At 40.6% G+C, this 11,703-nt stretch overlaps 1 protein-coding gene across 1 annotated transcript in view; it reads left to right on the top strand.

Annotated features, from left to right (window-relative positions):
• Window positions 1-10,320: 10,320 nt before the first annotated feature.
• Window positions 10,321-11,703, top strand: part of plekhh1 (pleckstrin homology domain containing, family H (with MyTH4 domain) member 1) — a 42,844-nt gene continuing 41,461 nt past the window's right edge. Inside the window, exon 1 of the mRNA XM_026310380.2 lies at window positions 10,321-10,383. The gene's annotated coding sequence lies outside the window, so the exon portion shown is untranslated. The remainder of the gene's footprint in view (window positions 10,384-11,703) is intronic.

Raw genomic sequence — 11,703 nt, 5'->3', positions numbered from 1 at the left:
ACACACTCCCCCTCCCCCTGCTTATAGACACAATTGACCACATCTCCTCCTACGCAGCCTCGCTTAGAGGACCTGAAACTGGAGATGCAGTCAGCAGGAATGAACCTCCACCCGGTCAGCCCCACTCCCTGTCCTTTGTCTCCTCTCAATGCAGAGTGGTACAGTGAGCTCTGACACCTAACAGAGGGAAAGACTGCAACTTTTGGAGCTGCGTGTGTGGTTTAGTTTGTGCTGCTAACCTCTTTTCGTTTGAATTTACATATCTCAGACTCACTGTGACACAATTTACCTTTTAAAAAATGAAAAACATAAAGCATTGCTTCACCCAAACTACAAACAAATTGCATTAGTAGAAAACAATCAACAAAATTTTGTTTATTGTTGGCTCTTAAATGTCTTGTTTACTCAAAGTTGTACTAGTAACTATTAAATTGTCACCCAGCTCTGAAGTTTCTCTCAACTCTACAAAGCCATTAACTTATTTTTTTTTGGTTTGCAGCCCACAGGTTTGCTGTTTTGATTCACTCTCACGGTTCTCTTCATTGCTTTCCAACCACAGCAGGCAGCAATTTGCAGCACAAAGACCGTGTTGAACGCACAGTAAACTAACCTGTTCCTCGGCACACAGCACACAAATTTAGCGATCAACTGGTGATCATAGTGGCGCATGGTGGTAGTCAAATATTTCTCTTATGAACCAGTAATAAACCAACAAAGAGCTGAAAGGTGTAACTGTTTAACATGTTCACCGTGTCATTTCTGTAAAGTGGTAATAAGCTGTTTACATGCAACCAACAACTTTATACTGCAGATTTAAAACAAGTGAAAAAAAGCATGATTTAATCAGTTGAAAAATGGCTTGTTTTAATAATGTTTTAGAAATCACTGTCAGTATTTTAAAACAAGACAGAAGTAAACAAATCATTTGTACAATAGGATGCAAAAATAACTTAATAAGATCCAGTATGCTAGTGCCGTGGTGTCTGTTAAAAATGAAATGTCATGTGTAATTGTTTTGAGCACCACAAAGAAATTTTCGTCCACCTCCACTGGAGCAGTGACAGAAATTTCAAATTTGAAGCAAATGAAACCAAAAGTATCTTAATGGCTGGATACCACAAGGAGTAAGATTTTGTTGTTTTGCAGTTTTGAAGACCCAGTGATGTGAGTTATTTTAAGTTACAGTATATAAATCATTGTATAATCATATAATTAGTTCACTGATTGAATCTGTTTATATTGCACTATTTATTTCCAAAGATCATCACTCTTTCATTGCACTGCAGCAATAACCACAGAACAACATTTTTCCACTGCGGTCTATACATGGCTGTGCACCAAATTCTTAAGTTCCTTCAGTGGGTGGGGTTTTCCCAGAGGGTTGCCAGCGCTGGGACCTGATTGGTTGCCAGGGACAGTTGAGTGACAAACTGTCAGAGGTGATCCATCAGGGGACAATGTGCCCACTGAGGGGCCCAGAGGTCAGCCTGCGAACAACAGCTCCACTAGTGAAGTTTATTTTCATGTGAAGAGCCACCCTTTCATGTGTGCCACTTATTATCAGAGTTTGTGCCCCCCACTGCCCTAAACAAGCCTGCCCCTGTGTACAATTGTGTGTGTATTTGTGTGTGTGTTTTTATCAAACAAACCTCTTTATATCTTCTAGTGACCCTGTTTTGCCAGAACTGGAGTGGATACAATTGGGAATCCAACTCAGGTTGACCTGAGCTGATCTAGGCTCGCCTGTGTTTTGTTTGGCATCAAAGAGGGGCAGGAGGAATGGCGACATGAATGTCCTTGTCTGTTTAATCTGGACCTCCTCTATCTCTCGCTGTAGGTTTGCTCTTGCTTTCCCAAGCCAGCATCTTTTCAGATATTTTCCGCAGTATGAGTTCCAAGCGTTTACATAATCACTGTTGCAAAAAGACATACATCTTGAAAAACAGAGGGGCAGATTTCCTGGAATGTGGCTAGCATTGGGTTGATGTCATCAGTGTCAGATTTTTAGGAGCTGCCAGAGAACAGCAAAGTGAGGAGAAACAGTGGATGCCCTGTGGAGGAATAGACAAGTGAAGATCAATAGCTTGGAGATAGAGGAGTGTTATTCTGAGCCGTAACCAGATAGACACAGGCCTTTTGTGTTAAAGATGAGAGAGGATCTGACGCTGTGTGAATTCATCCAGTTAGTGTGGACATATGTGTGTGTGTCTGCTGCTAGTTATGCAAGAATGCTTGTGTGCAGACACTGCATGTGTAAATGAGGATGTTTGCATGAATTTCTGTGCATGTGCGTGGGTTCACTTCCATGTGTATGTGTTAATTTTGGTATGTGTGCTGATCAGACATGGCCTTTTCCCTGGAGAAGAAAGCAGCACACTGTGTTCATGCTGTCCTGGGTTTAAAGTCTAGCCTGGTCTGGTCTAACACCAGGCCTGCTTGGCTATGTGTCTCAGTATGCTGAAGCCCAGCCTTGTTTCCAACTGTTTGTTCAGCTGGCCCCCCAACAGCGACACCAGGGACTCAAAACACCCCTCTCAGGCCCAGTTGGACACCTCCATCGCTGCACCCACCCAGGTCACCACCTCCTGACCCCCTCACCCGGGGCTTGTTTGCTCCGAGGTCATCGCTTAAGAAGGGTGTTTTGTTCAGCCTTCGTTGGTTCCACAGTCTCCAGTGAGGCTCTTATCATCAGTGCCATTGATCTACTCCACTGGAGCTGATTAGGGGGACTGTAGTTTGTCCTGTTGAGTGGGCCAGTCTAAGCTGGGCTGAGCTCGGCAGGATGAGGGCAGGATTACTAGGATGAGAGATGGGGTCAGAGTGCACACAGAGCAGACAATTAGACAGTCATGCTTAAAGATGCAACATGAAATTAGTGATTGTTGGAAGATGGTTAGATCAAGGCCCAGCTGGTTGTGTTCAGTTGCAACTCCTGTGTTGTTGGCAATGCTGCAGGCACTCAGATCAATGTGGTTTCTGACAGAACTCTCATCATAGACCCTTTTCACTTTATCTTTTTGCTTTGTCAGACTTCTCTTTTCACTTATGTGTGGGTCAGTGTCCTTTTAAAGCCATGAAGGTTATGTGAGGGCTTCAGTGAGTTCATGCATGCCTTTTATGGGTGTAGGTTTAACTAGGAACAGCCATGATCCTACCAATACTGAGGTGTGGTTTTAATTGTCCCTTCAAATATTTTTACTGATTGTTCATGTCCACCATTAGATAGTACAGTAGATGGAGGTGCAGGGTCTCAGGGAAAACATTTGGCTATAAGTTTAAATGACTGAAAAGCCTGAGACCTAACAAGTCTTGTTTACACTGGTCTGAATTTGTGGGCGAGTTGGTAAACCTGTTGTTTTTTTGCCCCCTTTGTCTAATTTCTTTTCACACAGCAAAAAACCAAAACCAAAATCATCATTAAAAACCTTTGTCCTTTGAATTTTTACTCTGCGTTTTGGTTAGATGTTTCTAAAGTAAACACAGGCTTGTCTGTCAAAATAGCAGTGATGCTCTTTGTTGCTAGTCCAAGTCATACCTCAAGTCTTTTTCCAACTACATTCACTACTTGCAGCTGTTGATTTTGCTCATCTGCATCCCAGTATGGAAAGTGCACCTGGCTGCAAGAGGCATTGAGCTCAAAATTTTAAAGCCTGCTTTCCAAGGATGCCAAACAAACCAAAGTCAGACTCAACTGCACTTAATGCAGGTTTGAAGAATCCTTAAATGTGAGGAGACAACTTATTGGTCGCCCAATGAAAAATTTTCTTTTCAAAATAAAAATCAAACTTGAGCCCATGTGTTAATTTGTGTTAGCAGTTCCTTCTATTTATTAGTCAGTGCACCTTATAATTACAGTCTTAGTGTAATCTAACACTCCCACCTCTCCCTGTATAAACTGAAAGTCCTCCCTGTCCTAGGTCAGGGATTAAAAATGAGGCCTTGCTGAATAAGCTACACATTACTCTCACACATCCTTAACACTTGTCAAGGTAGACATCAATAACATTAGAGGATTGGGCTTTGTCTAAGGCCCTGAAATAAGGAGAGGGGGTAGTTAATGACACACAAAGTGGGGTTACCTACAATTATTCACACTATTTATCCTGGGGGCATAAACACAGAAGCAGTGATTTGGAATAATGAAGAGTATTGTATATCAGTGTAATGTGGACACATTGTGTACATGCGTGGTTAGAGACCCTTTTCATATACAATATCTGGTCTGAAATGGGCCTGAGAGCTACAATAAGGCCTTTGTTCTCTTGCTTGTTTACTGCCAACTGATGTTTTCCACAATTTGGGCAGTTTAATGGTGTTAAAGCATTTGTTCCAGTGGGATAGTGAAACTGCAAAATGTCTTGGAAGGATGTGATGTAATTGCCCAGTTCAAATGAAACCAAAGCTTTTTTTTTAAGCTAGACCTCTATGCTATGTTGTGTCACAGGTCAAAGTTTACGGGGTTAGGTTGCACACTGTCCTCATTAGAGGTCTGGAAGTACTCAGTAACCAGAACTCCTCCTCCGCCTCTTTCTTTTCCAAACTATCTGTCTAGTTCTGATAAACAGCTAGATCAGAAGAGAGGTCTTAGCAGTGTCAACACAGAGCTGCCTGACATGATCCACCAGTGAGACACTTACAGCGCTAAACAGTGTTTGCTGCAGTACATGTTCATTATGCTTTGCATATTGAGATAACAGAACAGTTGTGCAAAGTATGCACTTTGCATAAGCAACACAAGACAATTACTGCAAACTAAACGTCTTTAACAATCTGAGAATAAGATACTGATTCCCAATCTAGAAATATTTTCACACTAATTACTCTCAAAATTGGGGACTTGAATTAACAGGTTTCACAATTTAACGCAGATTATTTTTGGAGTTGTAAGAAGGAGCTGTAATAACCCAATGAGTAAACACCTGTTCTTCTGGGTTGCAAGTTATTATACGTTATTCTATGGTGGTTAGCATTAGTGCTAACCTTGTAGCCACTCCAAATAAACAGCCTAAATAAGTTTCTTTGTTGTGTTAGCAGCTTATCAAGTGAAGCCACATACAAAATTCAGCTGTTTTATTTTGATAGAACAGACAGCAATACTAAATTTTCAGTCCTTTTTTAAAAATATGTTTCTTGTTGTTTTCGTCTGCGATATTGTTAGAAATTCCTGGTATCTGCGCCCTATAAGCAGGACGTTTGATGTCAGTGTTTTTTTTGACTACTTGCCTGCTGATTAAAGCTAAGGTCACAATATGATGTGAATGTGCTGCAATGAGGCTCATCAGATTACCTTGATAAGACATATGGAAACCAAGATAGTGCCACACAGTGTAGCTTTATTATTCAGACATTTCTTTAATCTTTGGATAGTTTTACCACTTGAGGCCTCTAAGAATTGCTTAAATAAAACAGTCCAAAAAAAGAAAATTGCTTCGAATAAATCAAAGACCTCACAAATGGAGACTTTCCTTCATTTTATGGGGTCATATAAGGTTGAGAAACAATAATACAGTTTCAGTTCAACACTGAGACAGTGGAGTCAAGGTCAGGCTTGATAACTGCAGTTTGTTCCCACTTTTAGAGAGAAGAATTTAAAATTGCTCTTTAAATAGTCTCACACTTATGTGATGTGCACATAATTACACAGCTTCAGTCCAGATTGGAACAATGAGCGATTGTGTGCTGTCTGGTAATGTGTACAGAGACATGTGCAATGACAACAACATTGTTTTATCATTTGTCTCCATAATAAACAAAAAATGGATCACTTCCTGTGTGGCATGGGAATTTCACACCAGGGCTAAAAGCTTTGTTCCACTTTGCAGGAGTTAACTAGAATACTGGTTATTTAATAGAGCTTAAAGAAGCTGCTTTATTGCTTCCTTGGATTAACTTAAGTTGAAAACAGCTGCTGCGGAAATGAGATCAAATGCTGATTTTTTCCTAAAGTGACATAGCAGGCTTCCAAACCCACTAAATACAATCTTTATTCTCTTGTCCTCTTGGAGTGACCTGCTTAAACATTTAGAATTATTCTTGTCTATACAGAACCTACTGAGCCTCAATCTGAAGTTCAGGAAATTGGGGCCTATAGCGCTGCATCAAACTGGGCCCAAACGAGACTAAACTAGATTGAATTAGACACTTGACCAAACCAGACCAGACACAACACATGTGAGGGGACTGTCCCTCTTCCTCCCCAAGATTGTTATCAGAACAATGACATCACTGTAGTGTTGTTTGCCTGTGACATTTCCAAATCTGTGGCGAAGATTGACGACAGAGACCAAAGAGGCAATGAAGGGAATGAGATGCACAGAGAGAGTGAAAGACGGAGATTGAAAGAAGGGTGCATTGACAGAGACAGCAGTAGTTTCAGAGAGAGAAAGCCCCAAGTTGTGGCTTGGCTGAACTCACCGTGAACCTTGGGAGATTTATTTTCTCCGGAGCCTGTTGCTCACTCAAATGGGGCCAGATTAACGTGCCTCTCCCTGGGCTGCTCTGAAGCTCTACTAGGGGAGCTGGGGATGGGATAAGAGTGCTGAAGGGACTAGATGGAGGCTTTTCAGGGGTTATGGAGGTAATACAGAGCAGCAGAGGAAAGAGGTTTTCACATGGAGTCCACTTTCTAGTCCATTATTGGCTGCTCAATAATCTGGCCTTGAGTTTCATGTGCCCTGAGCGTTACTGCTTACCAGCTCACCATCCTAATTAGAAACATTCTCTCCATTAAGTGGGGTGTTTCATTTTAAACCATGTCGTTCATATTGACAGCTTTGGAGTGAGCACATGAATCCCTGCTCTCATAGCCCATGCTCTTTGCATCCTCTCTGTTGGCATGTGTTTTTGTTTTCTTACTATGACCATTATGTAATTTTTTGACACAGTCTGGTTTATGGAAGCAGTAACATATGTGCTGTACACACACACTTTTTAGAGACCCCAAAAACAGTTTCTAGAAGGATGTCATAACCAATTTGGGCATTATGTAACAGTATGAATGCATAAAAGACCTACTCAGCCCTACTTTACACATAATTAACTTTTGCATTTAATTGCCTGAAAGAGGTCTTTTCCTTTTAGTTTTATCTTTGGCTAAGAGTAGACAGTATGAAACCATGCTGAGACACTATTTACGTTTTATGCCGTGTATTACAGTCAATACACAAGGACCTTTTTCTATGTATATTTCCCCAATGTTCAGAAATCCATTGTAATAAGAAATTAGGATATTACATGCAGTGAATCAGCCTTACTACTAGTTTGTATCAGTGGCCAACTGCAGTACTGCAACCAGAAAAATCACTTGCAGTCCAAAAAGCATTCTACACATAGACAGATATTATAAAAGAGGCATTTGCAAAACCTCCAAATGCACTTATATGAGTTGTCTTAATATTAGGTTATTTAAAATCTGAACCTAGTAAACTTCCTGTGCATAATATTATTACACTATATAAACTGTGCTCTGTGGAGTACGGCCCAAGACAGAGACACTAAGGGTCAGTTTATGCTAAAAAAGAATTAGTCTGTATGATAAGTATAACAACCATGTCAGAATGCAAAAGTGTTTACTGTTGTTCCAACTGGCCAAACTCGAAACTGGAGAGAAAAGAGACACGATGATTGTTTAAATATGGGCAAGGGCTGTTTTCAGACCGCCTCTCCTGACAGATATTCATGGTGTTGCCTTCGCTTGTTCAACATGAAAAGTGACCAAAATATGAAAAGTGACCACTTTTGTAACAGACACAAGCCAATAAAGGCAACCACACCAGCAAGCAATTTCAAAACTTCCACCAAAACACAAATTAAAAGAAGTGAAATTAAAGATTTAAAGCTTGTAATTTCTAATGAAAATAAATCACTTCGTTTTTCAAGTGAGACTTTATACATTTTCCAACTACTTCAACCCAGCCAGGCTTTTTGGAGACAGCTTTTAGTGGTCGTTAGAGGAAATATAGCCCAAGTGTCTTTGGTAGTGGGTACAACATTGAACCTGAACTAAAAAAGTAGATGTCATCTTTAGCAAACTGAGGTGGTTTCTATGCTAAGAAACACTGAAAACCCCACTTTAAAACTTAACTTGGTAATTACAGTTAATGCATGTAATAAACATTTAATGTCAGATTTATCTTAAGGCAAACAAATAGACAGCTGACATAAAATGTCTGTGAGCAGTGTCCATATTGTATCCAAAAGTCAACTTCACTCAAATTTAAACATGAGTCCTCCTTGTCCCCCTGCTGTATCATGTACTTTATCTGAAGATAATAATACTGCAAGTAAGTTCACATTGGAGCCCACTGAGGAAGAGAAGAATTAGCCAGCTGTCCTGCACTTCTGAGTCAACTCTCTGTGAACTGCTCGTGGAACCGGGGTCAGAGACTCTGGATTTCATATCATTTTTCTCTTCTCACTACGCTGCTGTTTTTGCTGGGGGTGAGTCTGGGAGACAGGAAGACTCTTGGCTCCCGATCCCAGAGCTCATTCTGTTTGACAGGTAACGATCAACAAGTCAGTAGGTGTGGCCCAGCTGTGACCTAGAAAGTAACGAGCCGGGAGAACAAAAGGCCAAACAAGAGATAGGTGTAACGCATTAGAATTCAGCCCCGTTTATTTGATTTAGACTCATTTCATCCAGATATGGACTGTAATAATGTCTTTCATTTGAATCTTCCAAAGTTGTTTGCTTTGCAGAAGATTTCTTCATGTCAAGTGTTTCTCAAATTCTTTCTTCCTTCTGTTGTCAGAAATCTGATCTGTGGACTCTGCAGAGGAACATTCGATTGCATTTATGATGCAAGTTTGCTAAATGTATAGTTTTACTTCTCCAACAGCACAAGTGCGTTGCTAATACAATGCTGTAATGTGCTGAATCAGATGAATAAGTGATGATTTGCAACACCATGTTTTTTTAGTATCTCGGGTGATGTCAAAAACAGACGTTAACGTTTCAAAAGCAGTTGCCTGCTGATCCCACAATTATTACAAACCGACAACTTTCAAGTTCAAGTGGCGATGCTGATGTTTTCATGGATATCTAATGAGTTTTGATGCTTTTTTCCATTATAACATGGTGTCTTGACTCCATAACGTTGAGATCGGGGCTTTGTGGGGGTCATACACTTTGGTGCAGGACTCCATGTGCCTCTCGTTGCTGCAGACGGTTCTTTATTACTCTGGCTGTGTCTTTGGGGCTTGTTGTCATGTTGCTGAATGAATATGGAATGGAAGAGACTATTTTCATATCCAGCTTGTCTGTTGTTGGGTACGTAGTGTACAGTGGGGTTTTGCGCTGTATTTAAGTCAGGCACATCAGGCAGGCGGTTCACTAATTTATAGTAAATGGTTATTTAGTTAGAATTGGCAGAAAACCATTTGCAGGGACTTTGCAATGAATCCAAGCAATGATGTGGATTCTGCTAAGGGGGCTAATCCTCCAAACATAAGCATAAATCTTAGTTAACACAAAATGCTTCATAAGTAGGAGGCTGGTGTGGTACAGGGAGCTGCGGCAGCTCTGGCTTCAGTGCTTTGCATGAACTAATGCTGTGCTTCATAGCCAACAACTGTGCTGCAGCTGGAAACAAGGCTGATGACAGCGTTTGTGAGTGAACCGAAACAACAAAATTGTACCCCAGGAAAACCAATGCTATAAGCTGAAACATGTTAAAACACTCACACATAGAGACAAGGTGAACTACAGAGTCACCTGATATTTTTCTATGGGTTCATCATTACAGGTGACGCCTGATTTGAGGTTTTAATATATTGTAAAAAACACTGGGTTATGCAACTTGTGGTCCTTTTTAGTCAAATACAAAAAAACGATGGGAAAATGTGGATGCAGTGGTGTTTTAGAAGTTTTGGAAGTACAGACTTGTGTGATCCTGTGTGTAAACAGAGCAGAGGTAGATGGAAGTTGGTTTTTCAAGTGACATTTCAATTATAAAGTCATCCAACACCACATAATTATAGACCTGCAGATCCCGAAAGCCACCAAAACCACTCACGTACTGTACTGCACTTACATTACAAGACACAAATGCGAACACACACAAACACATGCACACAAAAACCACATTGTGTAAATGTAAAGACAGTGTAGTGTTTCATCTTTTGGTCTGAAGCTCCTATCAGAAGTACATGCACACACTCATATACACATCAGCGTGCTCGAGGTAAGAGTAGGAGGAGCCGATCAAAGTAAATGTGGTTAAAAAAGAACACCCAGGGACACCCACCTCCACATAAACAAGGGATCTCCTTACCAAAAACAAAGATTCCTGAGCAACCAGCCCACATCTAGCGGAACAGGGAGGGGTGAAAGGGGCTTCAGAAAAGAGGAGGAGGGATCAGAGAACACGTTACATGGGCGGAAAGGTAGAGCAAAATCATTCATTACTGTAATTACAACCTGAGCCCACTTACTCTTTCATTCAGCAGAAAAAAGGCAGAGAGGAGAGATTAAACTTGCCCACAGGGGTGTTTAACACATTAACGTAAAGGAACACACTTACAGTAACACACACTGCAGGGGTTCCTTAATCAGTCAGTGCAATGTGGTTTCTGTCAGTAAATGAAACGAAGTATGAAAGGCCTATTTAAGTGTTTTCATCATGGTATTTATTTTCTCTCCCTGCCCTGAGTCATGCTGTCTCTCCTCACCTCACTTTACTCATTATACTTCCAAAGCTGAACAGTGTTTGGACCTTTAATGTGTTTGACTGCCGGAATAATATTTCTTTCTTCAATCTGGAAATCGCACTGAATCGCTAAGTTTAACATTTATGAAACTGTGCTTTGCTTTCTTGCCAGGGCATAGAAGATGGATTACAGTGGTTGTAATCAATATTTTTATAATAACAACAGACCAATCATTACATCAGTTGTTAAAATGTTAGTTTAGTTAGTTCATTTAGCCCATAACTGTACTATTTTTTTACCACTTTTAACTTTTCAGTCAAAATGGGCTGCATGTAGTCCCAATACACCAGCAGTCAGCTACCTGTCCTGCAATAAACCACAGACGGACCATTTCCAGTCCATATGCTAAACTAAGGTGTCGGCTGACTGTAGCGTTCTAACCCACTTAAAGTACCAGATGCTGAGTTGCAGCAATCTTGTCAAATAAGTATGCTTCCCCCGAAGGTCAAAGCCAAATTGTTAATTTGATTGTTAGACCATGATACTCCCTTTATGTACCTTTATAAGGTTAAACAATGCATGCAACCCTGGGTTAAAGGGGCAATGTGTAAAATGTGAAAAATTTAGCAGCATCTAATGGTGAGATTGAAGAATGCAATGTTCTGAGCAACCCTCACAGCCCACGCCCCTTTTCCAGATGTGATCATCACATTTAAAACAAAACTTGGTTCCCTGTCTAGAATCAATATTTGGTTTGTTCTTCCTGGGCTACTGTAGAAACATGGCAGTGCAGCATGGTTGCCTCCATGAAAGGAGACCTGCTTCCTATGTAGGGTTAAGAAAACGCAACCGTTGATATTTTCTGGTGATCACGCAAAATGACAACAAATTTATAAATACTATATTCAGTTTCTGCTAATAGGTTGCCCTTTATATTACACATTGTTCCTTTAAGTCTCAGAATATGTCACTTTTATGTGACTAATTTTGAGCACTAAACTATTCTTGCTTCTGTTTGTACAACATTTTCTGGAGTAAGTGGACTCACTTTGTGAC

The sequence above is a fragment of the Mastacembelus armatus genome, chromosome 22, assembly GCF_900324485.2.
Source record: "Mastacembelus armatus chromosome 22, fMasArm1.2, whole genome shotgun sequence".
NCBI classification, from domain to species: domain Eukaryota; kingdom Metazoa; phylum Chordata; class Actinopteri; order Synbranchiformes; family Mastacembelidae; genus Mastacembelus; species Mastacembelus armatus.
Note: the sequence above shows the minus strand (reverse complement) of the source record. Positions and strands in the feature narration are given on the sequence as shown.